At 39.0% G+C, this 11,516-nt stretch overlaps 1 pseudogene; it reads right to left on the reverse strand.

Moving 5' to 3' along the window:
* Positions 1 to 1,198: 1,198 nt before the first annotated feature.
* On the reverse strand, positions 1,199 to 3,126 carry LOC101723081 (eukaryotic translation initiation factor 4B pseudogene; annotated as a pseudogene).
* Positions 3,127 to 11,516: the final 8,390 nt, after the last annotated feature.

Genomic DNA, 11,516 nt, shown 5'->3' on the forward strand with positions numbered 1-11,516 from the left:
GAACTGAGCACATTAGTACAACCCTGGACCTGACTGAGGGCAGCATGACTGTTTGTACTACAAAGAAGACTTTTGATCCATACAACATCATCAGGGCCAGAGATCTAATAAAACTGTTAGCAAGAAGTATTTCATTTGAACAGGCAGTGTGACATGTAAAATGCTCAAGAGGTCATGTCTGTGACTTATCTAGAGACTAGTCTTTGGGAGGTGAGAGTAGCATGAAGATGAGAGATGGCTAAGACTGGCATTATTATTATTTTTTGGCTTTTTGAGACAAGGTCTCACTATGTAGTCCAAACTGGCCTCAAAATTTGCTATGTAGTCCAGGTTGGCCTCAAACTCGTGGAGATCCTCCTGCCTCTGCCTCCCAAGTGTTGGGATTACAGGTGTGTGCCACAACACCCGCTCTAAGAGTCTGAATTTGTTAAAGCTTCAAGGTTTAAAAAAATGTGAATATATTTCAACTTTCAGAAAGGATAAGAGAAAGGGCAAAACCAGGACACAAGACTGGGAATTCCCGTGACCCCTAAGTGCTTCCTGCTCAAGGAAATAACCATTCACGTGTTCACTAGAGGTCTTATCATTTCCTCCTATACCTGGTGCAAAATAATCCATCACCTCCCAAAAGCTTCCTTTCCAAGCACGATTTCCCCATTATTTTGGTCCCAACTAGTCCTATTCTTTAGTGGCCTGTAGACACACTCCCAACTACCCCCCTGGGGGGGGGGTAAAAAATACAGGAATTTCCTCTAGGCTGGCCCCAATGATCAGAATTAAAATAAGAGTCCGGGCTGGCAGTCTCCTGGAGATAAACAATTTGAGAAGCTAAATCTACCTTTCCAAGGATAGAAAATTTATTCAGATAATGCTTGAGAATTCATATATGCCACAATAGGATAAGAATGAAAAGGTAGAAATCTCACTGTTCCTTATCCCTCCCCTACTGCCCAACCACTCCAGACTTCATATCACTGTCATTCCCATTTCTGCTAAATGGGGGCCCCTAGGCACTAATCACACAGGCAACTGCATGGTATCCTAAGAACACACCACAACTTTCCCATTAAAAAGCTGTCGTCTCTGTCTCTCTGGCTATACTGGCGATTCTCCGGTTACTTCAATACTTTAAAGGCTGCAGCAGCATGCAAAAGAATTTCATTTTTTAAAAAAAAAGTTAAGAAAGGTCTCCAGAAGATGGTAAGTTTTATTTTGCCTTGTCTGGATAGAGGTTTGATTTGCTCTCGAATGTTCCCAGGGTGGAGAAAGACAAGGAGAAAGCACCGGATGTTGAGGTCTAGTCAGCGTAGTCTTCTCCTTCATTTTCATCTTCACCATTCATGGAGAGAGCAGCATACTTGCTTGCAGAACTGAACTTGGAGGATGGATTTTCCTCAGGTTTCTTTGGCTCAGGTGTAGATCTAGAGTCTTGATCCTTTTTGCCATCTTTCCTATCTGACTCCTTCCAATCGTCTTTGTTCCCTCCAACTCCTGGACCACGGCTGGAGTTCCCAGTTTGGCCTTTTTGGACCCTCATCCCATCTATTTTATTTTCATCTGTCCTTGCCAGTCCTTCCTCAGAAGGCTGAGCTGGAACTACTTTCCTCCCACCACTTGTAGGGGATTGCTGCTCTGTGTCTGAGCTCTGAGATCGAGCAGGATGGTTAGAACTTCGCTTCACCCATGCATTCTCCTTAGGTGGAAGGGCTGGCATTACCTTTAGAGGCTGATCAGGTTTGGGAGGCTTAGAAGTTGGAGAGTGACAGTCTTCCTCCTTATTGAGTGTTTCATTTTCTAGAGACTTCTCACTCTCTCTCCTTTGGGCATTTCTGCCAGATGGGGCTGAGGTCCTCGTCTGTGATGATTCACTTCCTGTCCTTGACCTTTCCCGTTCCTGAGTTTCTTCACTTCGCCCGCTTGGGTGTCTCTCCGGAGGCCATCGTTCTAGTTTTGGCTCATCCAGCTGACGCTGCAATTTCTCCTGCTCTTTCTGTAGCCGTTCCTCCACTTCTCTTTCTCTAGCCGCTGTGTCAACAGGCTTTGCCCCTCCAAAGATAGAAGCTGCTCGACTGGACTGGGAGGTGCTAGCAGAGGAGTCATCTTCCTTAGGAGTGCTCCGAGGCTTTAGGTTCAGTTTGGGTCTTTGGGGGGGGGGGGACCTCTGTCATCGTGCCTGTAATCGTCCCGGGAGTAATCGTCTCTGGAGCCCCAGGGCCGACCGACCCGTCTGTCATAGCGGTCTCCTCCTCCTCTGTAGTCATCATCTCTACGGTACCCACTCCCAAAGGCTCTTCTCCCACTGCCTATTCTGGAATCGTAGCCTCTATCATAATCTCTGCTGCCTCGGTCATCATAGCCATCCCGGCCCCCATATCTATCCATATCCCGGCGTGGGCCATCCCGATACCCATCCCTATATCGGTCTGAATCATAACGATCTCGATACTTGTCTCCAAAGCTGTTATCACCTCTTCTAGGCGGGCAGTCATCAAAGCTGTCTGTGGCAGAACGGGCCCTCCAGTCTGTGTCTGTTTTGTCAGAATCTCGATTTCTATCTTGCCCAAAAGAACGATCATCTCTGTCTTTATCCTGTGCTTGATCAGCAACATCCACTCGAATTCTCCTGTTACCTAGAGACTCTTCATTGAGACTGAGGCCACTGAGCAGGGAATCCAGGTCCTCAAACTCAGCATAACCAAAACCTTTCAACCTCCCTGGATTGCTAGGTTCACGTGGCAAACGCACTGCACTGATATTTAATCCTCTAAAGAATTCCTTAATAGAGTCTTCCGTTACGTCATAGGGCAGGTTTCCTAGGAAAGCAGTGTAGGGTGGAGATTTGGGTAGACGGCTCCGGTTGATATTGGGTTCCTGAGCAGACCGTGGAGGAGTGGGAAGGATGGATCGGTCAATTGGAGGTGCCCTATACACATTGTCGTCATTACTGTGCCAAGTGGTTGAAACATCTCCTTCCAGGTCATCTGTTTCATCAGCCCAGCTTACTGGTTTGGGGACATAGGTGGTTCCTCCACCAGTCCCTCCATCCTCAGCCAGAAAGTCTGTTAGAGAGATAGTCTTTCCCTTCTTATTCTTTTTTGCCAAGGCTGCCATGTTGGGAGTGGGAGCGAGAACGCCATTCCTTTTATTTCTTTCTCATCAAATTGTTGTGGCTAATGTTTCCAAAACTATATTGAGCAGGAGTGGTGACAGTGGACATCCTTGTCTTGTTCCTGAACTTAGTGTGAAGGATTTCAGATTTGACCATTTAGTATGACATTGGCTGTTGGTTTTTCATAGATGACTTTTATCAGATTGAGGTAGAGACCCTCTATTCCAATTTTTTGTGGAGTTTTTATTATAAATCCATGTTGGATTTTGTCAGATGGTTTTTCTGCATCTATTGAGATGATCGTATGGTTTTTGTCCTTGGCTCTATTCATATAGTGTTACATTTATTGATTTGCATTTGTTGAACCATCCCTGCATCCCTGGCATGAATCCCACTTGGTCAGGGTGTATGATCTTCTTGATGATCTTCTGCATTCCATTTCCCAGTATCTTATTGAGAATTTTTGAATCTATGTTAATTAATGACCTTGGCCTATAGTTCTCTTTTTTGGTTGGGTCTTTCTCTGCTTTGGGGCTCAATGTGATGCTTGCTTCCAGGAATGAATTTGGGAGTATTGCTTCCCTTTTAATTTCATTGAAAAGTTTAAACAGTAGTGGCAGTAGTTCCTCTCTAAATGTTTTGTAGAATTCAGCTGTGAAGCCATCAGGACCCAGGCTTTTGTTAGTTGGTAAGTTTTTATTTACGTTTTCAATTTCATTGATTGATATTGGGTTGCTTAGAATTTTTAGGTCTTCTTCGTTCAACTTTGGTAATTCACACGTATCTAGGAATCTATCTATTTCTTCTGTGTTTTCCATCTTATTGGCATATAGATTCTGGAAGTAGGTATTGATGATCCTCTGGATTTCTGCTGGGTCCTTTGTAATTTCATTCTTTTAATTCCTCATTACATGGTCCTTTTCTTTCCTTTGTTTTGATAAGGTTGGGTAAGGGTTTGTCAATTTTGTTTATTCTTTCAAAGAACCAACTCTTGGCTTCACTGATTTTTTTTGTATCATTCTCTTAGTCTCCATTGAATTGATTTCCGCTCTGATCTTTGTGATTTCCTCCCTTGTATGAGCTTTGGGTTTGTCCTGCTCTTCTTCTTCTAGAAGCTTGAGGTTCAGCATCAGGTTGTTTAATTGGGCTCGTTCTGTTTTCCTAATATGCATATTCACTGCTATGAATTTCCCTTGTAAGACTGCTTTCATTGTGTCCCTTAGATTCTGATATGTTGTATTGTCATTGTCATTTAATTGAAAGAACTGTCTGATTTTTTCTTTAATTTCCTCTGTTACCCATTGGTTACTCAAAAGTGTGTTGTTCAATTTCCATGTGTTTATGAAATTTTTGTGGTTGCTTTTGCTATTGACCTCCAATTTCATTGCACTATGGTCTGATAATATACAAGAGATAACTTCAATTGCTTTGCAACTAGTTAAATATGTTCTATGAGTGAGTATGTGGTCTATTTTGGAGAATGACCCATGTGCAACTGAAAAGAATGTGTATTCTGATTTTGTGGGGTGAAAAACCCTGCAAACATCTGTTAAGTTCATTTGTTCAAGAGTTTGATTGAGTTCTAGTATTTTGTTGTTTATCTTTTGTCTAGTTGATCTTTTTGTGACAGTGGGATATTGAGGTCTCCCACTTCTAATGTATGAGTGCATATATGACTTTTTATGTTTGTTAGTATTTGTTTTATATAGTTGAGTGCACTCGTGTTTGGTGCACATACATTAATGATTGTCATCTCTTCCTCTTGGATTCTTCCCTTTACAAGGATGTAGTGTCCTTCTTCATCTTTCTTGATCAGTGTTGGTTTGAAATCTACTTGATCTGCAAAAAGGATAGCTACTCCTGCTTTTTTAGGGGTTTCTGTGGCATTTTCCACCCTTTAACTTTCAGTCTATGAGGGTTTTTTTGAATTAAGTATGAATTAAGTGTATTTTTTGTATGCAGCATATTGTTGATGGTTATAACTGATACATATTGACAACCTTCTCCTCCCTTTTTGTTTAATTTCTTTTTGTTGTTGTTGTTTATTTTTATTTTTTTGTTTGTTTAATTTCTTGTCATTCCCATTGGATTCATTCTGCTGGACTTCCTGAGGTTTAGATCCTCATTGTCTTTTCTTAGGATATTGTCTAAAATTTTTTTGGAGTGCTGGTTTGGTATTCATGAAGTTCCTATGGTGCTCTTTGTCATGGCATTATTTTATTTCTCCATCAATTTTGAAAGATAGTTTTTCAGTGTACATCAATCTGGGTTGGAATTCGTTTTCTTTTCAGCCTTGAAATATGTCACTCCAAGCTCTTCTTGCCTTGAGGGTTTGTGTTGAGAAGTCTGCTGTGATTCTGATGGGCTTTCCTTTGTATGTGATTTGTTTCTTTTCTCTAACTGCTTGTAGAATTTTTTGTTCTTCTGAGTATCCTATGTGCCTCACTTATCTACATGTCAAGTTCTTTTCCCCTGCTTGGGAAGTTTTCTGCCATCACTTCTGTGAACAGCTTTTTTATGTCATGTTCACTCTCTCCTGTTTCTTCATTGACTCCAATCTGTCTTATGTTATTTTTCTTTGCATTGTCTAGGAGCTGGTGGATTGATTTCTTGTGGTCTCATACTATTTTAAAGAAATTTTTCTTTTCCTGGTCACTAATTGCAATCTTATCTTCTATTTATGAAATTCTGTCCTCAATTTGGTTCATTCTGTTGCGTAAACTTTCAATAGAGTTTTTAATCTCTTGGAAATCTGTTTGCATCTGTTTTATGGATTCCATTTGTTTCCTATGTTGGGATTCCATCATGTTCCTAAGCTTCTCTGTATTTTTTTTAAAATCTGTGTCCACTCTAGATTTATTAATCATGTCTTGTACTATGAGCACAATCTCTACTGTTATCTGAGAAATTATTTCTGATTTCATTTATTCCAGATCTTCTTTTGTTGCCAGTTCAGGGAGTCCAGGTGGTTGAGTAACAGATTGTTCCATCTTGTTTCCCTTTGGTGTTGCTTTAGGTGATCTGGGAGTCTGTTTTTTAGATTTGTTTATGTGTCTTCTCATTTCAACAGGGGCGGGGGTGGGTGGGGTGGGGGTGTGTGTCTGTGTGCTGCTGGCGCCCGCATGGCTCACCTCCTCGGCACTGGGGGCAGCTCTATTCCTAGTTGTTCCTCATCCTGTTTTTGATGTTAGGAAGAAAGCTCTGAGTCTAAAGTACATTAGCTCTAGATATCTTTTATCTGGTTGAGGAAATTTTTTTCTTATTGAATGATTTTTATCCTGAAAGGGTGTTGGATTTTGTCAAATTTTCTGTCTGTGTGTAATAATACAATCATGTCATTTCTGATCTTTATTCTAATTGTATGGTACATTATTTTCATTGATTTTCTGGTATTAACCACTTTGGCTTTCCAGGATACATACCCCTTGGTCATGGTATAAAATCCAAATTATTTGTTGCTAGATTCAGTTTGTTAGCTCATTTCTGCATTTTGCAATATCCAGATGTGAGCCCAAATATGGGGGAGGGCCACCTTTTCTTGATATTTTTCCAGACACCACTGCAATGGTCATTTCTCATTAATTCTGGGACCTGAAATCCAAACTCTTTATGAATTTTGATGAGCAAGGGGTGCAAAGTCAATTTTTTACTATAATATTAAAACAATTCACTTTTGCAACCACCCTTAGTGCTAGGGAAGAGGATCATGATCAATAAGGCACATGTTAGTTGGTATGTAATTTTAAAGTAAATGACAAAGATATTCTCTCTCTTTCTCTCTCTTTCTCTCTCTCTCTCTCTCTCTCTCTCTCTGTCTCTCCCTCTTGGTCTCTCTCTCTTTTCCAGTGCTTTCCTCTTCCCTCACCCCTTTCCTTCTCTGGTGCTGGGTATGCAACCCAGGACTTCATACATGCTAGGTAGGAATTCTACTACTGAGATACCTTCTAGTCCTGAGGTCTTCATATACCAGAAAAATTAGTATATGGTCATACATGTTGCAAATAATTCCCCCAGGTTGTTATTTGACATTTAGAATTGTTAGTGATGAAATTTTGTTTGCAAAACAGAAATTTTGTTAATGTTTTAAGGAAGTATGTTTTTAAAATGAATTTTATTGGTACATTTTAAGTATATAATATAATGACATTCATCATTGGAGATCTGCACCTTTTCATAATCTCTCTTGGTTCTTATTTTTTCCCTATTCCCCTGCCCTCCCTTCAACCCCTCCATCCCTCCCTATTTACAAAAACTTTGTTTCCATTTTTTCATTTTCTCTTATTAATTCCATTCCCTTCTTTCCTTTCCCCTACCCCTCCCAAGGAAGTAAATACTTTTGAGTTTTTTGTTTATGATTTCTAGATTTTGTGTCATTCATAGAAAAATTTGCCCTACTGTCTATGTCACCAAAGTGATGTAACTGTTTACCTGTCTTTTTTCTCTCTACCTCTAACCCATTACAAATTAGGAAACTGATGTTCAGATGGATAATATAACATAGCAAAAGTCATACAACTAATAAAATAGTCCATAAAATAGATGGCAGTCCAGTGAGGTATGGTGGCATATGCTTATAATCCTAGCTCTCTGAGAAGCTGAGGCAAGAGGATCACAAGTTTGAGCCAGCCTGGGCAGCTCAGTGAGACTCTGATTCAAAATAAAAATTAAGACAGTGCTTGGAATGTTGTTCAGTGTAAGGGCCCTGGATTTAATCCCCAGTAAAACACACACACACACACACACACACACACACACACATACCACCTGTTATGGCCTGTGTCTAGATGTTTCCCAAAGTCTTATATGCTCATAAATGGGGCTTTTCAGAGGTGGTTACATCTAGGGTGTGCAATACTAGGTTTAAGAGTATATGAGTATTCAGGCCAGGGATTTATCTCAGTGGCTCCACTGTTTGCCTCACAAGCACAAGGTCCTGAGTTTGATCCTCAGTACCAAAAAAAAAGTGTATGATTATTAAATGGGTTTAGCATAGTTCAGAGTGTGGATAATGGAAGCATTTATAGCCTGGATAGAGTATAAGGGGAAAGAAGGAAGGCAGGCTTGCTGTTGCTGCTTACTGCTTGCTGTCTTCTGCATGCCACACCATGAGCTGTTTCTCCACTACCATACCACTGTTCCTTGGAGCTAGGCGGCTATGGATTGAAACCTCTACAAACTGTGAGCTGAAGTAAACCTTTCCTCCTGTAATTTGTCATGTCAAGTATTTTGTTTCAGAAATGACAAAAGTAACTAAAACAAATTTTGGTACCAAGAGTGGGGTTGTTGCTGTGATGCTAACTGCCCATATGGTTCAGAGGCCTTTGGAACTGGCTTGTGGGAAGAGTTTCGAAAAACTGGAGATGCCGGCCAAGCAGCTCTGGTATGTTGTAAACTGAACTTGATAGGAAATTCTGGTCAGAGCATTGAAGACCTGAATGCTGATAGAAATTCAGCCATTAAAGAGTAGGCTCAGGAAGTTTCAGTTAGGAACAAGGACTGCATTGGCCATTGGACTCCAGACCATGTGTGTTATGTTTTGGCAGAAAAATTGTCTGCATTTTGCCTGTGTCCAGAGACTGCCTGAGGCTGCGATTAATTGTGGTGGACTAATTTTGGAGAAGAAATTTCAAAGTAGTCTAATGTTAAGGCAATTGCTTGGCTACTGTTGGGGACTTTTAACCAGATCTGTTGAGAATCGAGAGCAAATAACCTAGCATAATGATTTAAAAGTTGTGAGTTTGGTCAGAAAGACAGCTCCAGTGAAGCTGTGGACTGTAAAGATAGATCAGAGGAGAACTGAGTTGCTGAAAAGGAACAGGACACTAGGAAAGGTGGCCTGAGGATATCACAAGAACCAGCAGGACTCTAGCCTTTGCAGCCTCAAAATTACAAAGGTGAAAGACTTTGCTTTGAGAAGAGACCTCCAGAGCACCATGTTTCAGAATGGCAGTGGCCTAGAGAACTTATTGCCCAGGAGTGGGTTCATAGTGCTCAGCAATCTGGGCATTCAACCCCTGTAGCCAAGAGAGGAGGAAGTCTGGCTATTGCTTCAGCTACCAGAAGACCTTGGTGTCATCCATGTAGTGCTGTTTTAGGTGCATGCAGAATGCAAGAGTTATGGGGTCAGGAAAGCTTCCACCCAGATTTCAGAAGAAGGCCTGGGAGGCCAGGCACTGTGCTTCTGAGAGGGCAGTGTGTGAAGCTGTGAGTGTGAAGCCAAAGGTGCAGTGGAGCCTCAAGAAGGTTGGACACATCAGGAGTGTGGATTGTCTGAGGAAAGTTTCAAGGAGGAAGCAGAGCTGGGCCAAGAGAGAAGCCATGGGAGCTACAACCATTGGCAGTGCCATATGGGCAGAGCCACCCAAGCCCTTTGGTATTCACACCTTGCTGCAGATTGCCACAGATGCTAGGTGTGGAAATATGGGACTTAATGTTTGCTCTTCTGGATTTTGGACTTGCTTTGGTCCCATTACTTCCCATCCTCCTATTTGCATCTTTTAAAATAGGAATGTTTATCTTATGCCATTGTGTTTTGGAAGTTGTTTGTTGTTTTTTTTAACTTTCTTTTCATTTGTACAGGGATGCACAGCTAAGAGTTCACCTTAAACCTCAGAATAGACGGACTTTTCATCAGTGCTGGCACTGTTAGGGCACCCATTCAAAGAGGTCGTAGTTAGAAACACTTTGCCTAATTAAAAATTGTTTTTAAATCTTAAGTGAAATTTCTCACCATTTGAAAATTCTGCTTATTTTCTGGACTTTTTTTTAGGAGATAAAATGATATACTCTCTCAAACACTGATAATTCAAAAGACACAGTGGGATTTATTAGACAAATGTATATTTATAGTTGAGAAATTCCTCTATTAAAACTTCAGGGAAATTTTGCATCAGCTTAATAAATCAGTCTCTGTTACTAAGTTCCATTATCCTAGAGCTACACTATAATAGTTAAAAAAATAAATCTAGAAGATAAGACCATTCTAAAGAGCTAGTATATTCCTTCTTAAGATGGTATTTGGCATATAAAAATTATTTTGACACTTATTCCAGCAGATAGCAGTATCTTAGCTGCCTTCATAACTTAACTTAAAAATAACATCATTATTTTTAACAAATATATTTACATACCACTCAAAACAGTAGACTAATTACAGCATTCACTTGATTAGATATAGATCAACATGTATTCTAAATTCACTATTTTAGTTTCACTAATTTAGCTTTCTATTATAGACTGATTATTTTTAAATAAATTTTAAAAATTATTTTAAAATAATATAATAAAAATCTATGTCTTCAGAAAAAACTGTTCAGTATACAAACAGTATACAAACAATAATTGATTATTTTCTAAATTAAATCTTTCCTTAGATGGCTTTACTTTCAACTCATTTAAGTCTTAATTCTCTCTATAATATAATAATAAAAACTTTAAAGTTTATTCAGTTCTACCTCTAAGAAATATTTCTAGAACTCTCCTCTTTAGATCTGTGTTTTTCAATAAATGTATAGTGAATTATGTTCTTAATTTTTTTCTTCTAATAACTATCACAAACACTTAATAAAGCAACACTGGAATATAAGCAGGAAAAAGTGAAGAATCATCCTAATAATACAATAATTTTTTTCATTTATTCATATTTTATTTCAATATTTCTTCATGTATTACACATAACATGGTATTCAGTTCAAGTATTCATATATTTTGCTTATTGTTTTCTGTTATGGCAACAACTTTTGATATAGCTAGTTGGATAACATGAATTGAATTACCACAATGTTCCTATGAGAACATTTCACAATTACTGTTTTTCTTTCTAGCTACTAGGATATATCAATTAATCCTCTCCTGTTTATGTACTTTTAAAATGATTTGACTATCTTTAAAACAAAAGACTAAAATAGAAATAAAACAGTCTAAATGATTTAACTAAATATGCTAGAAATCAGTGTTGATTGGATTAAAGCTTCATTCCATAATATACTTTCATATAGCTATGTCTATGGTGAGACAATTCAGGTACAAAAATATGAGCCTACAGGTACATAAACATGAGTCTACACAATTCGAGAATATATGCTTACAGAAATATTTACTTATAGTTCCTTTAAAATGAAGCATCTTCATTTTATTAATAATATCCTCCACAAATTTTGCAATTGTTAGCCTCATGGATAATGTTAGCCTCATGAAATGAGTTGGGAAGTGTTCCCTCATTCTCTAATTTCTGAAAGGTTTGTGTAATATTGGTATTATTTCTTCTTTAAATATTTAATAGAATTCATAGGTCCATTAACATGAGCATGGAATTTTCTCTGAAGAGAAGTTTTAGATAACACACATATTTCCTTTTTGTATTGTGTCAAACTTGGTAAGTTAGATTTCTCAAGAACTGTGTCCACTT

This window comes from Heterocephalus glaber, unplaced genomic scaffold (assembly GCF_053883595.1).
Source record: "Heterocephalus glaber isolate CG9 unplaced genomic scaffold, H.glaber_assembly_v1.0 deba00001733, whole genome shotgun sequence".
NCBI lineage: Eukaryota > Metazoa > Chordata > Mammalia > Rodentia > Bathyergidae > Heterocephalus > Heterocephalus glaber.